Source organism: Gorilla gorilla, chromosome 9, assembly GCF_029281585.2.
Source record: "Gorilla gorilla gorilla isolate KB3781 chromosome 9, NHGRI_mGorGor1-v2.1_pri, whole genome shotgun sequence".
NCBI lineage: Eukaryota > Metazoa > Chordata > Mammalia > Primates > Hominidae > Gorilla > Gorilla gorilla.
Window position 1 is genome coordinate 22,026,282 of NC_073233.2, and position 20,397 is coordinate 22,046,678.

The 20,397-nt window shown below is 42.7% G+C and overlaps 1 long non-coding RNA gene across 2 annotated transcripts in view; it reads left to right on the plus strand.

The window, feature by feature from the left end:
• LOC109028793 (uncharacterized) overlaps positions 1-20,397 on the plus strand; it is a 79,894-nt gene that overhangs the window by 1,366 nt on the left and 58,131 nt on the right. The window contains exons 2-3 of one of the 2 annotated variants that reach the window (XR_008669762.2): positions 12,789-13,029; positions 18,270-18,438. This is a non-coding gene — a long non-coding RNA (uncharacterized lncRNA). The remainder of the gene's footprint in view (positions 1-12,788; positions 13,030-18,269; positions 18,439-20,397) is intronic. The other variant, XR_010135374.1, reaches the window with a different exon arrangement.

The following is a 20,397-nucleotide window of genomic DNA, read 5'->3' on the forward strand; positions in this document are numbered from 1 at the left end:
TCAGGAACAAGGGTTGAGGCAAGAGGCAAGGGGGAGAGAAGAGAGAGGGAAGGGCTCTCTCTGCAGGTTTAAAGAAGTGGACAATGATGTTCACTGGAGGAGGAGACACGCACAGGCTTCGTGGGATTATCATCATTATTATCAATCATTCCCCTGCACCAGAAAGCCAGTCCCAGTACCCTGTCCTCCAAGAACCAACAAAGAGATCATGCTTATAAGGTTCTTACTTTGGTCTTTAGAACACAATGAATGCTTACTTTCACGTCCATGGTTTTCCATGGAATCTGGTTTTATATTTTGAGAGTGTTTCTTTTCTTGTTCTCTCCCTTCAATTTGAACATTGTTGTTGTTGTTGCTGCTGCTGCTACTGCTGTTGTTTTGAACCTTAGATGAGAAGAGCTGAGTCATTCAGACTCCTTGGTTCATGGCATGTTGGTTACCCCATCAGTCCGTGTGACTCCCTCTACCCTTGTATGAGTTTCCTGTTGCTTCTGTAACAAGTTGCCACAAACTGAGTGGCTCAAAGCAACACAAACATATTACTTTACAGTTTTATAGGTGGGAAGTCCAACTCAAATCTCACTGGGATAAGATGAAGGTATTGGCAGGGTGCGCTCCTCTGTGGAGGCTCTAGGAGATGATCTGGGGCAAGGTGAAGGTATTGGCAGGGTGCATTCCTTCTGTGGAGGCTGTAGGAGATGATCTGTTTCTTTGCCTTTTCCAGATTCTAGAAACTTCCCACTTTCTTTAGCTCATGGCTCCTTCCTCCAACTTCGAAGCCAGCAACTTCGGGCCTAGTCCCTCTTACACTGTCTTCTCTTAGTCATATCTTCCTCTGACTCCTGTTCCCCTCTTCCATTTTTAAGGACCTTTGTGATTACATTGAACTCATCTGGATAACCCAGGATATGCTCTCTGTCTGCTGATTAGCAACTTTAATTCCATCTGTAACCTTAATTCCCACTTGTCATGTAACCAAACAGCTTCACAGTTTCTGGGAATTCAGACGTGGACATCTTTGGAGAAGGGATGTTATTCTCCTTACCATAATCCCTAATCCTACACCTATTCCCTGTCCTCATTGACATCTACTCTAACGTGCTTGACATATGCCCTGAAATATGCACGTTTCCTTGTAAATATGCCATTAGTGTATATGTTTTTAATTGACATATTGGTATTATTCTATGTTTAATCTATGGTGTTCTCACATGCTATTCATTCAACACTATGTTTTTAAAGTCTCCCATGCTGTTCTGTACACATGGAGTTTGATGGTTCTAACAACTGCATATTATTTTGTAACATCTACTTCATTTTACGTATCCAGTTTTCCACTGATGGACTCTTGTATTGCCTTCACTCTACTCTGAGCTTTATCCTGACAGACTTCCTTGCTCAGGGTCCCAGTTGGACCCACATAGGAATTTTTCTAAAAACTGAACTAAGGCTAGGATTTCTGGGTAACAGGGTAAAGACTAGGATTGCTGGATCACAGGATATATCCCTGCTTAGTTTCACTAAGCTCTCTTGACTGGTTGTACTAGTTATACTTGGACTAGTAGAGTTGTCGAACCTCATTACTGTGATGGTGATGCCATGTCTTCTTCTGTCCAACCTCTTGCCTGGGAGCAGAGCTGAAAGCCTTTTCTGGATCTCTCTCCTGTATATTTTTGCTTCCTAGACAAGCTTCAGAGCCACTAAATACACTTTCCTCCAGCTAGCACTTGCATCTCCCTCCACTCCTCTTTTCTATGTGTTAGCACCGTGCTGGGCACAGGCCTCCATCAGAGGAGTCTGTTCTTTGGCTATGCAGGCTCAGAGTTTTATTTCCATTCCTTTCCCTCCATCCTCCTGCCTCTGGACTCTGGTTTTATTAATTTAACAAGGAGTTCTGGAGCACTTACTGGCTCAAATACATTACCCCCTTCTCCCCACCCTAGATATTTGGGATATCAAAAGAAAAACTAAGGGGCTTACATTCTGGTGTCCTGTCAACTCAATTGCAAAAACTTAGCCAGGATCCATTCACTTCTCCCCAAAACCTACCTAGTACAAGCAAACAGCATTTTTCACCTGGACATTTGCATTTGTCTCCTACTTGTTGGTCCACCTGCTTCCACTCTTACCCCATCTAGTCCTTTTTCCACACAGCAGCCAGAATAAACATTTAAAAATGTAAATCAAATCCCATCACTCCTTCATATCTGCTAATAGTCCATTGCCTAGAGTATGAAATCCACATTCCTCAGCCTGGCTTACTAAGCCCCATGGCAGCTGGCTGCTCTCGGTCTCTCTGACCTCATCCCTTGTCACTCTTTCCTTCATTCACCATATTTCAGCCACATTGGCCTTTTTCCATTCCTGGGATAGGTCAAGCCTGTTTCTGCCTCTCAGCCTTTGCAGTAGTTGTTCCCTCTGCCCAGAATGCTCTTCCCTCCAAGTTGCTGAGGACCGGCTCTGTCCCATCATGCATACATTGATCCTGTTTTAATTCTCTGGATGGCACTTTTTATTTGCTAGCACTACTTATTTATTAATGAGTACATTGCCTGTATTCCCCTGTAGTGTGTGAACTTCATGAGAATGATTTTCTCTCTCTTGTTCACTGCTCTATCAGTACCTTGTATGCTACCTAGCACAGGGGTGGAGTTCAAAAATGTGTGGGTTTATTTTTGAGGAATAAGTGAACAAATGAGTCTAAAGCAGTGGTTCTTGATCTTGACTACCCATTAGAATCATTTGCACAAAGCCAAGCTCCACATAGACCAGTTGAATCAGAATCTCTGGGCACAGGGCTCAGGTATTGGCACTTTTTAAAGCATCCAGATAAGCATTCACCTAAGGCTCTGAAGCAACCCTTTGAAGATGAGAGCCCATCTCAAGCAGGGCAACTTAGAAAACTTCCTTGGGATTTTGTGTGCAAACTTTAGAAAGAAAAATTTTCTTTTTCTTTCTGGTGTTAGCTGAGATGCTGTAAGCCTCCGGCTGTCTGCCGCCATGTCAGCCGACACCACCACCATTCCTGGGTGCACGGAGGAAGGCAAGCTGTAGGAGGAAAGAATAGGACCAACTCAACAGAGGAGCTGAGCCAATTCAAAGGGGAGGGAAGGCATGGCAGGGAGGGGGAGGAAAAGTGCTGATGGTGTTGTGGGAGACCCTGGAGTCTCTGAGTCTAGCCCCACTTAAATTCTCTTCTCGGCTCAAGTTGGCAGGGGTTAGGTTTCTGTCATTTGCAACTAAAAGGATCCTGACCAATACTTGATCAAAGCAAATAATTGTGGGTCAAGAAAAGATGATTTAAATGGGATCCAGAAGACAGAATATTAAGGCAGTGCCTTTATCAATAAATCCATAATTCCAAATATAGCCACTTGCTAAACCAGAAGGAATCCTTTGCTTCTCTTATTTCAGCCAGTTAGTCTGTTTACAAAGTGTCACAGTTAAGCACTTCCACAACCACATGAAAAGTATTAGATCACTTACTCTTCTCAATAAAGGGAACAAATTTGTGATGGACTGCACTGTGCATTCATCACGGGACACTGCATATGCCAAGCTTTCGGTCCTGAGGGGCTCCTCTCCCAGCCAGGATACTGAGAGAACTCAGCAAAAATGGTTGAATGCTGAGACCTCTATGATTTCCCTGTCCACCCCAATTCTAATCACAGGGCTCCTTTTGAGCCTTCACAGGGATGCTGAAAGGGTAGAAACTTTGGCTACAGAGGCTCTGACAACCCTGTAAGGTTGCACCTTGAGCAATGGAGAAATAGATCAGTAGGAAGTTGCCCAAGATGCCAGTCTTCAAGGGGTACCAAACGGAATGCTAAAAGGTTTTGAGAAATGGAGGGAAATCAAGAAAATTGTATTGGAGAGAAGTCCTCTCAAAGAGAATACTGTGTATGATTGAAAGGCACAAAGCTATACAGAGAAGATACGAGGCCTGGCACACACTCTTGGAAGTGCGTGCCTAAACTCTTTAAGCCTTCAAGACTGACAAGCCCTGCTCCACAAATCCCACATGCCAAGATGCTTTATTTCTGCAATCTTTCTGCATTTCCCAAAAGATAAGCTATATAAAAAAGAGAAATAAATGGTAACATTCCCGGGAAGATTTCCTGCTGGCTTTGACTTTGCATGGAGGCACTGAACAGAGATGGGGCACATAGAATCACACAGGGAAAGTATGTAAACCGGGTCTCTAAGCTGGAGGAAACACCCAGATATTCTATTACCATTTTGTTAGGCTCCTGCCACAGACAGCCGCTGTGTTGTTTAATAGAGTAAGCCCTAGCATTAGCCCAAGTTAGAAGGCAACTGTAGCTGATTTCTCAGACTTCTGAGGCTTCCATCTCTCTAGGGCAATAGTCAGTGGCTGTGTTGTACTATAGAGAGCTGTTGAATTGGATAGCAATCTGCAGGGGGCAGCAGCGAGACAGATATGCCTTAGGATATCTCCAAAACAAAATATTTGATAAGCCTCTCAGTAAAGCGTAGGACCTTTCCCAAAGCCCTGTGCTGAACAGCATCCTGAGAATAGTGGGTTTGGTTAGCTGGGGGGCTTCATTTTGCTAAGGGAGGTATGCACGTTTGGGGCTAGGCGGAATAGTTCAGTGTGGTAGAGGAGAAGCAGAGCCCCACCCCTGGTAGTCTTGCACTCTTCACTCTTTACCCTGTCGTGATCAGCTTCCCCAGTAAGTGCTGAACGAATATTTCAAGTCTGTGGGTTTGAAGGAAAGTCAGAATCTTACCTGCCTGAGGAGCCCCATAATTTGTTCTGTCCTGCTCACAGACATTCAACAGCCTCCTCACACCTGAAGCCTGGCGTAGAAGGGAAGGGAAGGGAAGGTGCATTGTCATTCTTCCCAGGACAGACACAATGAAGAAAGTTGCACCTCAGCATATCTGATTGTTTCTTTTTTGCTTTTTTATTTCTTATATTTGAACCTGAAATTATCCCTTGTCTATTACCACTGCCTTCCTGTAGGTTTTCTACTAAAAAAAAAGTGGCCGTATTTTGTCAGGGCTAAAACCCGGGTAAGATTGTCCACCATTAAACAAAGCCCTAAAACTAATCTAATATAGGACTCTTAATTTGATAAGCTCTTCCAGACCTAAACCCACATCATATATTCTATGATCAATAAACTGTAATGAAATTCCAAATAAGCCCCTCCCCATGGAGCACCAGCCTTCCAGTTTGGAAAGTAGTGATCTGGTGGTTTCATCATTCTCCATCATTAGCAGAGGATGCTGTAGCTCACTTCCCACATCCTGACACCATATCTTATGCTCACTCCCTTGTTTAACACTAGATCTCTAATGTGCACATATACACACACACTTGCATATATAAATCAGTACAGATAAAGATCTATACAAAACAAAACTACAAAACAACTAAAGAATATGAAATTATTGTTTAAAAATCATGGACATGCATTATTTATTTCCCTCTTTTCCCAGTGGGATCTAAATATCCTCTACCCCAGGTCTCTGGGGTTGGCCCTGCTACTTGCTTTCCAGTAGAATGTTAGTAGACACATAAAGTATTTTGTGCATCAGCAATCACCATGAAGATAACATGCCCAGCTAGTTCACTGATCCCGGGAGGACAAGGGCCACCTAGAGCAGAACTGATCCCAAGCTACAGCTTAAAGCAAAGCCCAGCCAAGCCCAAGTGGTATCAGCTAAAACTCAATCCTCAGACATATGAATGAGAATAAATGATTGCATTTTAAAGCCACTACACTTTTGGGTGGTCTGTTATACAGATTTATTGTGACTATAGCTAAATAAGACAGAATGATATTTTCTGAAGCAAGCTATGAAAGTTCAAAGTCAGAAGAGAAAATGCTGACAGAGGTGACCATGTCTATTTTTAAAGCTGCATATGGATGTTTAAGAAAACAGCACCATAAACAAGCTTAAAAATTAATCTGAGCCAATAATTTAAAAAGTGTCTTTAGCAGATGAAGGTGAGATGGAGGAATGGGAAAGAACAGGATGCGTAAAATATATCTGTAGTAATGAACTGTGTCCCTTTCGTTTGTGGAACATCGTGTCGCTGGTAAAAGAAATGAAGTCAGTCATTCAGGACTCACCATGGAAAGATGTTCATGCTGAATAGAAATTTCAGGATATGTGATTAGTAAGACAGTATCTTGAAAAGGGATTTGGAGGGAAGTCCGCTATATTTGTTGCCCCTAGGGACTGGAATTGGGGGAAAGACAGTGAGAATGGGGACTTTCAACTTGGCTATGTCTATATATTTGCATTCTATTCTAATGACCATGTATTAGGTGGGTGTTTGGTCTCAGATATCCTTTTGCCTGAAAGCTCAATATTGTAATAGCACCATTATTATATGGCGATCCAGCCATATATATAGGATTTCCGACAGGGACAAGAAGCCTACTACCCTCTGACATAGACCTTTGGATGGATTTATTTTTTAGAAACACCTCCAAGTATTTTCATACATTTACATAAAATCTGCTGCTCTTTCTCCTAACTTCACTTTAACTTTCCTAAGATAGAGACTACATCTTATTTTTTCTTTATTTTCAACAAGTCAGGTATAGTTGAGTATATTTACTGGAGCACACAGATATGAGGGTGCATACCTTCACTCTATAACTATTGACTCTCAGAGGTTCAGGGGAGATCATAGACCATCCCATTAAATCCCTAATGCCAACTATTTCACAGAAAAGGAAAATGAAGCCCCGGAGGGACAGGTCTCTGAGCTGTGAGATCAAAACCAGGACTCAGAAGAACTAAGCCAAATTGCAGCCCGGTCTTCTTTTCTTTCTTCTACCAGCTAGCTCCATAGTCCAATTCTTTTTTTTTTTTTTTTTTTTTTTTTGAGACAGAGTCTTACTCTGTTGCCCAGGTTGGAGTGCACAGACATGATCTTGGCTCACTGCAACCTCCGTCCCCCGGGTGCAAGTGATTCTCCTGCCTCAGCCTCCCAAGTTGCTGGGACTACAGGCACATGCCACCATGCCTGGTTGATTTTGGTATTTTTAGTAGAGACAGGGTTTCACCATGTGGCCAGCATGGCTGGTCTCAAACTCCTGACCTCAGGTGATCCGCTGGCCTCAGCCTCACAAAGAGCTGGGATTACTGGCATGAGCCAACGTGCCCAGCCACAATAGTCCAGTTCTAAAGACTGGTTGGTCTAGGGTCTGAGAAGGCAGCAAGATAGCAGGATATATGACAAGAGCATGAGCTTTGGAATTAGACAAACATGGGTTCAAATCTCAGTTCTGGGATTTGCACAAACTGTGCCATTGGCCAGGTTGCTAACATTTCTGAGTCTCTATGCTTTCGCTTATAAAATGGGAGGGTAATAGCTATTAAACAGAGTTATTGTGAAAAAAAATGACATAAGATTTATAAAGCACTCAGCTCAGTGACTGGCAGAGAGTACGAGCCAATTAAATGTGAATGTCATTCCCTTCTCTGTGGAATATCTCAGTAGCTAAAACACTTCTTTATGCATCAAGGAATTAATACCACTGTTAAGAGATTAATTCACAGCAATGCACATGAAAACAGTGATTCAGATCATGGCAAAAAACTATAATTAAAGTATCTGGTATTGTTTGATTACAGGGTTGGCTTCACTGACTTTAGCACTTTGTGGGCAGAGAGCAGGCAGCTGAGAGGCAAAGCGTGGCTTTATTTTCTGGGAGGTTTCTGACCACTTCCCAGGTCAGGGTGGGGATTACTCTTCTGATCCTTGTTTTGCACTGAAGTGTCTAAGCCTTAATGGGTTGACATAGAGAGGGGAACTTACATTTACTAAACATCTACTATGTGCCAGGCCCTTTAAATACTCATTCTCACTTTATTTTCCCAGAAATCCCAAAAGGCCAATATGTACAACTACATTTGATAACCAAGAATGCTGAGGCTCATCAGTAAATTCAATAAGTTGCTTACGATGTCATCCCCAGTTAAGGATGGAGGTAGGGTTTAATTCAAGTCTGCTCAACTCCAAAGGCTATGTTCAATTCAATACAGAGGCTACCTCCTATTTCGGCACAAATTTACAGCTAAGTATGTAACAGGCACTGTTGTAAGTACTTTGAGTGGTACAGCTAAGACTGCTAGTTAACTATCCACTTCCATTCTCCCCTTCTTTACTAACAAAATCCCAAGTTTTTATTGTGAGTAGCGAATGTCTAACCACAGATCAGCATTTCCCAGTTTCCTTGGCAGTTCAGGAGGACCCAAAAGATCTAAGGAAGTGTTGGGTGGAACTACCAGGAAAAGTCCTGAAATAACCCATGTGAGAGGTATGACTTCATGTCCTCTGTCCCTCCACCTTTCTTTTTTTTTTTTTTGGAGACGGAGTTTCGCTCTTGTTGCCCAGACTGGAGTGCAGTGGCGCGATCTCAGCTCCCTGCAACCTCTGCTTCCTGGGTTCAAGCGATTCTTCTGTCTCAGCCTTCCAAGTAGCTGGGATTATAGGTGCATGCCACCACGCCCAGCTAATTTTTGTATTTTTAGTAGAGACAGGATTTCATCATATTGGCCCCCCACCTTTCTTTCTGCTTCTGGTCTAGAATGTGGACTGAGAGTTGGTACCTGGCAGCCATTTTGAACCATGAGGTGCATGAGGCAACCTTGAGAATGAAAGTCTGCTAAAAATGGTGGAGTAGAAAAGTAGAGGTAGCCTTAGGCTCCTGACAGCTGTGGAACTGCCTTGTCAATACTGGATTGCCAATCTTTAAAATTATTTTAAATGAGGGAGGAATAAGCCTCTACTAATTTAAGTTACTTTTCTGTTGCTTTTGTGATTATACTTGAATATAATCTTAACTGCTACACCTATAATTTCTTATTTAATCCTCCAATAGTTTTATGTGGTAAGTATTATTTTTATTCCTAAGTTTTTCAGGTGAGATAATTGAAACACAGAGAGGCTAAGCAACATGCCCTAGATCACTGAGCTAGTATATAAAAGAGAGTGGGTTTGAACCCATTCCAACTTCTGCAACACTCATGCTCTTAATAATCGTATTAGACTGCCTAGTCAGACTAGACATCAAAGACTGTTTTCCCCAAGCTGAAGAACTTTCATGTCTCAGTGGTATTTTCCTTCAGAATCAAACTTTATTTCTGATGGCTTGAGCCCTATTTGCATCTGGCATGAGGTTAGTTTTTCACTTTGTAAGAAATAACATTCTAATGGGTTTTTAAGGGCCCAGAAGACTTGTTAGCCATTCCCTGGCTGCCGCAGGACAAACTCATTAAAAACATCTGAACAAAACCAACAGAACTTGAAGGGCAACAAGAAAATGAAGACACTCTGGGGGTGGGGTTAGAGAATCCATATGGTAAATCACAGATATTAAAGGGTCCACTCACTCAACTGGAGGTGGAACTCTGTGACCAAGACATTTCACCCGTTTGCATTACAGGGTCTCATAGGTTGGTAACAAGAATTGCAGTCACTTACTCATCAGAATTTCTGTCAAGAAAACAATTTGGATATCCCTAGAGTTTTCTCTTAATGGGATTTTACCTCTGTGGAAAAGGGTTTGATAAGTAAGTGGATGACGCAAACAAAATTGGAGGAAAAATGTTTACTGAGCTAAATTATTTTGCAACCCTGGAAAAGTACCAATTATAGGAAAATACGGTTTATCCAGAGTTCTATCAATTGGAGTTTACTATTAATTTGATCTGTAAAATGGGGATAATCACACTGATGTCTCAAGGTGGTGGCAAGGAACATGCTAAATACACCATATGGAGGTGACCTAGCACAGCAACTACCACAGTGATAAAAATACGTTGAGATATGCTTGTATTCTTTTATGGGGCTCTGAGGAGCAAGGACTGGCCACTGTGTTTTCTCTTCCGGCCTTTGGGGAGCAGTCTTTAGAACATACAGAGACCATTTAAAAAATAATGAACAGAAAAAAGCAATAAACTCTCCAATGCCCTAAACAACCCAGGCGCAGAGCAGTAAGCATTGGCTCTAGTATCTGCAAATAACCTTGCAGATTTTCTGACTACCTGGTTTTCAGAAGCCCACCTAAGTAAATCTCCTAACCCCTGGATCATGTCAAGAGGCAGCACAGCACAGCAGTGAACATCTTGGCTCCAATACCAGTTGACCTGGGTTTAAATTCTTGTTCTTTACTTACTTGGCCATTTTAGTTAAATATTTGTAAAATGGGGTTAGTAATACCTATAGTTGACTGTGGTGAGGGTTCAATCATATAATACACGTAGGGTGCTAGAAGAATGTCTAGCACGTAGTTAGTGGTTAATAATTAGAGGTCAGTGTTAGTGATTATAATTATTAGTGCAGAGTATGGCATAATTTCCTTCTTCCCCTTCCTTCTGTGACAGCTCCATCATGGTGGGTCTCAGTCTTGTGTGGTGGTAGCAAAGTAGGCTTCATAAGGAAGTCAGGAGCCTAGCCCATAGGCTCTATGGAGATAAAGGCCCTAATGAAAGATCTGGTAGGCTTCCTAGAAAAGATTAGAGCGTAAACTTTGGAACCAGGCATACTTGGGTTTAAATTCTGATTTCTCCGATGACCAGCTGGCTCTGCGACCTTCAGCAGATCTCAGGACCTTAGAATGGACATGTACTGTCATGTATTGCGTAACCGCATTTTGGTGAATGATGGACCACATATACAATGGTGGTCCCATAAGATTATAGTACTGTATTTTTTACTATACCTTTTCTATATTTAGATATATTTAGATACACAAAACTTACCATTGTGTTACAATTGCCTACAGTATTCAGTATAGTAACATGCTCTACAGGTTTGTAGCCCAGGAGCATAGGCCATACCGTATAGTCTAGGTGTGTAGTAGGCTATACCATTTAGGTTTGCCTAAGTACATTGTATGATGTTCCTACCATGACAAAATCACCTACTGATTCATTTCTTGGAATATTTCCTTGTTGTTAGGTGGTGCATTTAACATGGTTGTTAAATTTTTACTAATTGAAGAGTAAAATCTCAAGTAAAAGAACTCTTCCTTGTTCAGCTTTAAACTTTGCATCCAGTGGTCTTGTCAATTGCAAGGTTGTTCTGAGCTGACAAACTAGTTAGAGAAATGGTCCGTATGCTTTTATTTGGAGGAGGACTGCATAAAAAACCATCCCAAACTTTAGTGGCTTAAACCAACAACGATTTATTTAGCTGATGACTCTGAGGGTTGCTAATTTGGTCTGGGCTCAGCTGGGCAGTTCTTCTGCTAGTCTCAAATGGGTTCACTCATGTGTCTGCAGTTAACTGCCAGTCAGTGAGGTGACTCTGTTTCTGGGGATTAGCTGGCTATTGGTGGGGCCATGGAGCAACATTCATCAAGCTAGAGCAGGCAGTCATGGGGTTATGGGAGATGCAAGAAAGGATGTCTCAATACACAAACACTTCTCAAGATTCCTCTTGCATCACAATGGCCGAAGCAAGTCACACAGCCACAACAATAGTATAAAGGGAACTTCCCAAGGGTGTAGGATGATGTGAACAATTCGAATCCATTACTGCAACAATTTACCACAATCACCACAGAACATGTTTTGGGAGAAATAATTCATTTCTGAAATAGGCATCTTGTACATACACATGAAGCCAAAGTGCCTTTCCTCTTAATATATTCCAAAGAGAAATTATTCACTACGGCCCTCTGGACAAAGGCCGAATAAAGAATTTTCCACTTACCAACCAATTGAAATGCTCTCTCTCGCATAGAGATTTCCTGATTTCCTGTGAATTAAAGCTCCAGAATAGGGGGTTTTTAAGTCTCTTTAAACGCTGACGTTCTATGAATCTATACTTTTCAATTCCAATTTGAAAAGAGCTGAAGCCCAGGACAAGAAAGCCCTGTTTCTTGTCCAGTGAGGCAGTCACAGGAAATTTCAGCCCAATGCAAAGAGCAACTGGTCAACCATGAAGACTGTGTGACATGACCATGGATTAAAATGTCTCAAGAAGTAGTGAGCTCCCTGTTACTGAAGGTGATCAAGCACAGACTGGACAGCCATTTTTAAAAATAATCAAAACTGTGGTTCTAATTGTATTTGTGTAAGGAGACATCAGAATGTTTATATTGCTTCCAGGAATTCTGATGCCCTCCCCAAGACAGGCCATGCAGAAAAGTGGAATCTGTCCCTGTATTAGGCAAAAAAAAAAAAAAAAAAAATATATATATATATATATATATATATATATATTTAACAACAAGTGAGCACTTACTATAAACAAATTAAAGTACTTTCACATCTTATACCTTCCTTTACTTTAGTGCCAATAACTCCTTTATACAAAGGGAAAACAAAGGCTTACAGATTTTGCTCTAAGTCACTCCCAACTAGTAAGTATCTGAGTGGTTCCTTCACTTTCAACTCAGCAGTTCTTTTCATGTTCTTGGCGACCTTCTTTCTTTCCTTCCATCATTCATTCATTTGTTCAGTCTGTCTGTCATTTGATCTTCATCCTTAATGAAATCTCTGTTAAATATGGGGAAGGATAGGCATGTACTAGCATCTCAACTTACAGACCTTAAGACTGGGTGAGAATTAAATTAGATAATCTATGTAAAATTCTTAGAGCAGCATCAGGTACCTGAAAAACACTCCATGAAGGCTAGTTAATATGATTATATGGGGAGAAAAGACATGAAGCTTTTGAAATTGAGCCTGAGTTCAGAGAATCTGAGATGTCTGGTCAGAAAGAAACATGTAAAAAGGGTGAGAGGGCAATGACCACAGCCCCACATCCTTGAGTCCTGTGGTTGTTTCAGGAACCCCAAGGAGCATGAGGACATCCTGAACAGAGGCCACCTCAGGGGAGCTGAAGGAGCAGGAGAGCAGCCCTGGTACACCCTGCCCAGGCTCACCTCCTCCCGCAGAACTAAGCCAGGGCTGAAAAGTTCCTTGAAAGAGGCTGCTCTTTGGAAGCCTTGCATATTTCTGAAGGCTGCCAAGAGAGTGTGCGGCTGAAACCAGAGTGAGGACCCATGCTTCCTTGAGGTGGAGCCCAGGGTAAGCATGAGATAGAGAAGTTAATCCTTTCTTCCTGCTTTGTGCTCCCACACCCACTCCTGATGGCCCTCTTGGGCAAGAGCTAAAACAGCCCGACACAAACTGTCTCTCATGAGTGGCTGACATCTGGTCTCTAGAAAATACTCAAGTAATACTTGTCTGGCAAACTCCTGGAGTACAGGTCACACCCAGCAGCTGACCACTTTCTCCTTGGCTCTGAGGCCATGACAGCTAGCCAGTCTGGTGTAGGCCCATTTGAATTCTAAAGTGTGTCAGCCCTGGCCACCCTACAGCAGGGGATGAAGAGCAGGCTCTTGGCATGGTCTTCTTCAGACCCCTCTCCCTTGCCTTGCATGCATGTCCTCATGGAAAAATGTGCTGTGTGAGCAGGTTGGGGGTGGGTAGGGTGGGAGAAAATGGAATATTTTCTGAAAGAAGATCCTTTTCAGCAATTGTTTTAAAGTTGAGCCAGGCGTGGTGGCTCACATCTGTAGTCCCAGCACTTTGGGAGCAGGAAGATCGCTTGAGGTCAAGAGTTTGACACCAGCCTAGGCAACATAGCAAGACCCTGTTTCTAAAGAAAAAAAAAAAAAAGAAGAAGAAAGAAAGAAAGAAAACTTAGCTGAGCATGGTGGTATGTGCCTATAGTCTCTGCTACTTGGGAGGCTGAGGCAGGAGTATCACTTAAGTCCAGGAGTTCCAGGCTGCAATGAGCCATGATCACAACATTGCACTCCAGCCTGGGTGACAGAGCGAGACTCTGTCTCTAAAGATAAATAAATTAGTTAATTAAAGTATTATGTGGATAAGGTAATTCTTAAGACAATACTAAACAGAGATTAGAGGTAGTGAAATGAAATGTGTCATTGAAGCATTCAGTGAAAACCAAGAGAGAAGTGGAACAGGTGGTCTGCCTTTGAATGTGCTTGCACTTGGAATAATCCACAGTACTGGCACCCGCTGATGCTGAAGGCTGGCTCTTCCTGGGCCTGGACCCACATGTCCAGGCCCAGGTCAGGAGAGAAGCACCTGCTGGAGTTTCCCCTGAACCTCTGCACTTGGCCGCCTTGGAGCCACTGCTATTACAGAGGCAGTTTTAAGGACCCCAGATAAAATATTTGACAGAAAGGGAAGAAGCATCAGCATCCACAGTTGAGCCTGTGCTTCCCAGGGTGCCAAGGGCTTTTTATACAGAATTTCTTTTCAATAGGAAGGCAAAAAAGACAATTTCATGCCATCCTCAGTGTAGCTTGATGTCTTACTTCACCAGATAATATTTTTTGCTCTTCTGTCTTCATTGCTCTATCTGTCTTGAATGTCCTTTTCCTGGATCTCCACATTTCAAACCCCACTGTCCATGCAGACTCAATCCAAACCCCTACCCTTTCCATAAAGCCTTCTGTGGTTCCTCCTCCACCACTACTATGAGCCACAGTCAGAAATAACTTCATCACATACTTATTCATTCTGTGCCATAGCTTCCTCATCTGTAAGATGGGCATAATAATAATGCCAATTCCATAAGATTATTGTGGGAATTAGAAAGAGCACTTAGAATTAAGCTTAGCATATAAATAAAGTTTAATAATGATAATGATAATAATAATTGTAGTTGTTGTCAATGGATATAATTTATCTCCTTTGCTGCACTGTAGGATTTTGGAGGCAGGGCATGAATGAGGTCTTATTCATGTCTGAATCCAGAGGCTAGCAGTCAGCCTTGATGCCCAACAGATACTCAGGCTCAGTAGAATGTTTGATGAATGAGAGTGGAGGAGTGTCAGAGGCCAGCGACAAGAGCGATCTTTGAGCCAACAGACTCCCCACTCATTAACCCTCCATCTGCCTGGCCATCTTTATGGGCCACCTATCACTATGCGGCTATTGTTTAAAGCCGGCCAAACTATTCTGGTGCTGGCTGCTGGCAGCCTCGGCTTCAAGCAGCCGCCAGAGAGGCTGCTGCGTAGGCTTACAGCATCATCGAAGCTGCCTTTGGGGCTCTGCTTCTCAGGGGCTGGTACAGATGAAACCTGTGCCCCTGGCAAAGTGGGGGCCTGGTCTTTCTGCAATCCCAGCCCTGCTTGGACACCCATTACAGCAATGAGCACAGCGCATTTGACTTTTTGCCTTGTCTCTCACGCTTCTCAACATGGACGGTTCGTAATGGATGTCAGACTTTGAATTTCTTATCATGTTGTTTATATCTAATAAGTGAATTGCCCTGTTTTTTTAAAAGTCAGCTTTTAAAAATACTGTGTTTGAACATCTGTCAAGGGCTGGGGATTAGCTGAATAGGCACTGGATGCCAGGATATTATATTCTCTCTTATCCTTTATACTGTAATTATCTTGATCCTCAAACAACTCAGCACCAGTTACAACCACTTTCGCAGACTTGTTGTTGCTGCAAATTCAAAAAATTATTTTATTTGAATCTAAATTAAACTGATATGTAACAAGGTTTTTTTTTCATGCTAAGTCTCAAAAAACAGTATCTGCAGATGATTAAAAAACAGTAAAACACGGACAATTTCAAAGTTTATTTCAAGAATAAACTCATGAAAATTCATCTAATTATGCAGCAGTGTACCAAAAATAATCTTTTCCAAACCTAAATTTGTTTAACAAAACACACAGTCAGCTAAGCCAAATGAAAGCAAACGTGTGTTTATGCCATAGTCACCCCCTCCCCCTGGCTGCTCCAGTGGGCATGAGGGCTTGGCAGGGTCCTGAAGCCTGTTGGCGGCTTCTGAGTCCTGACACTTTGCTTGCTGGTGTTTCCAACGAGCGGGCCATTGGCTCCACTGATCACAGAAATGGACCCTGTTGCTGCTTGTGTAAGTGGTCTCTGTTTCTGGAATGTGGAGAGCTGAAGCAGGGAGGACAGAGTATTTTACTCTCAACGACTCAGGGGGAAAAAGAAACTAGTAAAGCATCATGCACATAACTGCAGGCAGAGTAGTGCTGTGTCTGCCAGTGATTAATAGTAATAGTGAGAATAGCTACTGTTTATTGAGCCCTTGTGCTGCACCAGGTATTCATTTAAGAGTCTCACATTCTTCATTTTTTCAACTGACCCACGTAACAAAATAACTGGGAGCCGGTTGTCATGACCCCTACTTTACAGATGTAGAAACTGAGGTTTAAAGGGAAATAGCTTGTCTAAGATCACACAAGTAAATGGCTGAGCTGAGATTTGAATCTGTCTGACTTCAAAAGCGTGTGTTTAAACTGCCATAGCATACTGTGTTGGCCCAGCCCTGGGCCAGCTTCTGGGAAGGAGAAATCCAGGAATCCATGGGAATCCCAGCTCTCCCCTTCTAGACAAGTTCCTGGTTACTTTCTGGATCTCAATGTACTCATCTGTAAAGTGGAGAATGCAATACTTAAGACATAGTAAAAATTCAAAAAGTCATAAAATATGATTATTCAGTTAGATGATACACCCTCAGAGGACAGGAAGTATGTTTATTTTGTTCGTAATTGTAACCTTAGTACCCCCCATAATACTGCACAGTGTTTGGCATATAAGAGAGTAGGAGTGAAATCATAGCTTCCTTCCTATAACTTGTTTACAGCTTATTTGGAAAGAAAAAAATGACGAGTGCGAGCAGATGAGAGAATAACATGTGAACATGTCATCACAGAGATGTTAATTAACTGCCAGATTGGTGACCTAGTAATAATGTCATATTGGAATTGTCCCCACCAGGCATTAGAAAATTGGGTTCTGGCCCCAGTGCCACAACTTCCTAACTGTGCAGGTTTTTGAACTTCTCTGAACTTCTGTAGGAGAGGAATCATAATGATCTAACTTTTCTTTTCTCCTGTACTATTGTCAAGTCCAGAAAATACTGTCACATGCTTTATGAAATGTCATGACCATCATCATTTTCGGCAAGGAGAGCAGGGAAATGAGGCTGAACTCAATGGAGGAAATGGCTGAAGGTCCCAGCCATGAACGAGGAGCCACATTTTGCTATAGATTAGAATGTATTCCAGAAGGAAAACTAAAATCAAGGATCTATGTCAAGTTCAACTCCTGTTTGCAGAGGCCTACAGCATCCTGGGGATTCTCACTCACTTTCACTTGCCAGTAGCAATATTAGGCACTCACTAAATATTTTTAAAGTCAAGTTCATTTGCCCTAATTGGAATAATAGAATTGAATTGTATTGAATGCAATGGCTTCAAAAAGCCCTATTAAAATCCACCTGCCACCCAGTCACATAAAATCACCAAATAACTTTCTTCACTAAGTTCCATGGTCTGTGCTTCTGCTGTATCTTTTCTCTAACTGAGGCAGAGTGCATGAGGAAGGCATGGCTTCTGGAAGGGAATGGTAGGAGGGCACATGCATGGATATTAGGAAGAATTTTTCTCCCCCAGGAGCAAGAACCTGGAATTTCTAGGGAAACAGAAAGGAGGCCTCACAGCCCTCAAATTTACTGGCATGTGCTTCCCTAAATCACCTTAACAAGTGAAGCTCTTTTAACCTCAGCATTCATCTCTTAATTCACCAGACATTTTTGGTCCTTGCTGTGTGCCTGGCACCATTCTAGTCTATGGGTCTTAAGGCTTTTCAGATTTTCTATTTCTGTTACTTTGGGCAAGTCCCTTAAACTTTCCTATCCTCAGTTTATATATCTATAAAAAAATAGACATCATTTGTTATGCCTCCCAGAGTTTGTAGGAGGAACAAATAAGATTAAAATACTTCACAGGCTATCTGACATTTAACAATTACTTTAAAAGAAATAGTCATTAAAGAACTAAAGATGTTTTTAAAAAAGAAATAAAGGTCGCTGGATCTAATAGTGTGATGTCATGGAAAGAACTAGTTATAGTTGGAAGTTGGAAGTTGAAAGTAATGCATGCACGTGTAATAAAAGGACCTGATCATGCTAGTCCCCTGCCTGAAAACCATCCACTGCCCACCATCCACTCTCAAGGAGCCCCAAGTCCTGAGAGCCTAGCCACCTCTCCAGACCCATCCCTCACAGCCCTGCCCCCTGCCCCCAACATATACCCTGCTCTTCTGCCACACGTGGATTTGATTGGCTAGTTCTTGAAGAGAACGTATTCTCTCAGGCTGCCCTGCCTTTGCACAGGCTATTCCCTCTGCTTGGAGAAGCCCCAGTAATTTGGCAAGAGCTCGCTCGATGTCAGCCCCTCTGGGAGACCTCCCAGTTTTGTCTTTTTATCAGGACTGAGTTTTGTTCTCTCCTCTGATCCCTGCAGCACTTGGGCAAACAGCTGATAGGAGTTCATTTTGTGAAGCTGTGACGAGTTTTCCAGTAGACCATGAGCTTGCTGATGGCAGGAGCCTGCCTGTCCTTGATCCTTGTTTCTGTGGGGTCTGTCCCAGTGCCTGGCACAGTGGCTTTGGAGATGGAAGGAATAGAGGGAGGTAAGTGGATGGGCAGGAGTTCAAGTGCTCTATTCTTAGAGGGGGCATGGGGGTGGGTCTAGAATTGGTCACTATGAATAACCTGGAGAAATTCTGAAAACGAAACAAAACAAAACACACATATAGTTCCTGCCTCCCAAGATTCTGCTGCCGTATGGGCCCCAGGCAAAAATGGATTTACCTTGCAGCTAGTGGAGTTTATACTTCAAGACCCTTCACTTGCACAGCTTGTTCCAGGGACTTGGGAGAAGCTCCAGCAATTCCCTTTTTTTTAAGACAGGGTCTTGCTCTCTTGCCCAGCCTGGAGGGCAGTGGTGCCATCTCAGCTCGCTGCAACCTCCACCTCCCAGGCTCAAGTGATCCTCCCACCTCAGCTTCCCAAGTAGTTGGGACCACAGGTGGCAATTTCTTATTCATAACTTTATATGTATACTTTAAAAAGGACTCTCTATATGGAATGAGTTCAGGCCCCACAAAACCTGGATCAACCTCTGGCCCCAGGATCCAGTTTCAATAAGCTTGTCAAGTGATTCTGATACACAGCCAGATTGGGGGATGACTTGCTACTCAATGGATAACTCACAGACCAGAAGCATCAGCAAACAACATGGGTGGGCAAGTTGGAAATGCAGAATCTCAGATCCCATCCCCGACCTACTCTCTGTGAATCTGCATTTTAACAAAATCTCTGGGCTGATTCATGTGCAAAAATTCATATTCAAAGTTGAGAACTATTGCTGTAATGATTTCTCTGAGAGAAAAACTATTTCCAGCTGTAAAATCACAGAGGCCTTCTTGGAGGAGGTGATCTCTGAACTGAGACTTAAAGTAGAGGCAGTATTTGGGTATGTGTATTCCAGCAGAAGCAGCAAGCAGCATCAGTAGAATCCTGGAGATGGGGAGTATGATGAGGGGTTAAGTAGACCAGGGTCTTCGGGCTGGAATCAGAGAAGACAACCACAGGCAAGTTGACTCAGGTAGGAGGGAGAGAGGGAGGGAGTCTGGGGAAGAGCCCACGTGCTGGGTTAAGGCCTTTGGATTCTAATTAGGTAAGAATGTGGAGCCTTGGAGTTTGGGTCCAGAAGATATGAGAGATCCAGCTGCAAAAGCAAAACATCCCCTGGGAGAGGGAAGCCAGTCATAGTGTTTATTCATGCTCAGGTACAGATTATTTATGCCCAAGCCTTGCCTGGAAGAAGTCAAAGAAGGGAAGGGGCAGGAAGCCAGAAGCGAGACTGAGAATTCATGAGGGAGGTACTCATATTTTTTCCCACTTTGCAGGGTTGGTGAGAGTCTCAACAGCACTCCCATCCTTGGCACTGTGCAATCAGGATATTTGCTGACTGTGGCTTACAGAGGGGAAGGAGCTGGGTGTGGTCCAGGTTGAGTCCTGTGAATTCCCATCACTCCTGCTCCCTGCAGGCTCTACTTCTGCACCTTCCTGTGTTCAATTCATTCCTGCAGCCCCAACAAAACCTACCTACAGGATTGTTAGAAGGACTAAAGGGCATAATACAGCAAAGTACCAGAAATATATTGGGACCTGAAAAAATGCATGTAATCCTTTGAAGCTTGAGTCAGAACTCATAGTTCATCCACTTCTCTATGCTATCATGAGGTTCAATTTCTAACAGATGAATGCTTAATCATAAAATGCCCCAAATACCAGCTAATAGGAAATTCATCATTTGGCCTTAGAGTGGGTTTTGTCAAGGCTTGATGTCATATACACACTTTAATAACACACATCAATAGTAATTTAATGAACATTTACTACATGTTGATCACTGTGCTAAGCATCTCATTTAGTCCCATCATAAGATGACGAAAGGGAAGCTTGGAGATGTTGAGTGTCTTGCTCAAAGTCCCATTGCTATTAAGAGGCGGAGTAGGAGATAGAAGTCAGCACTAGGGTGAGATCAAAGCAAGTATACACCTGCGAAGCCTCGTATGGGTGCC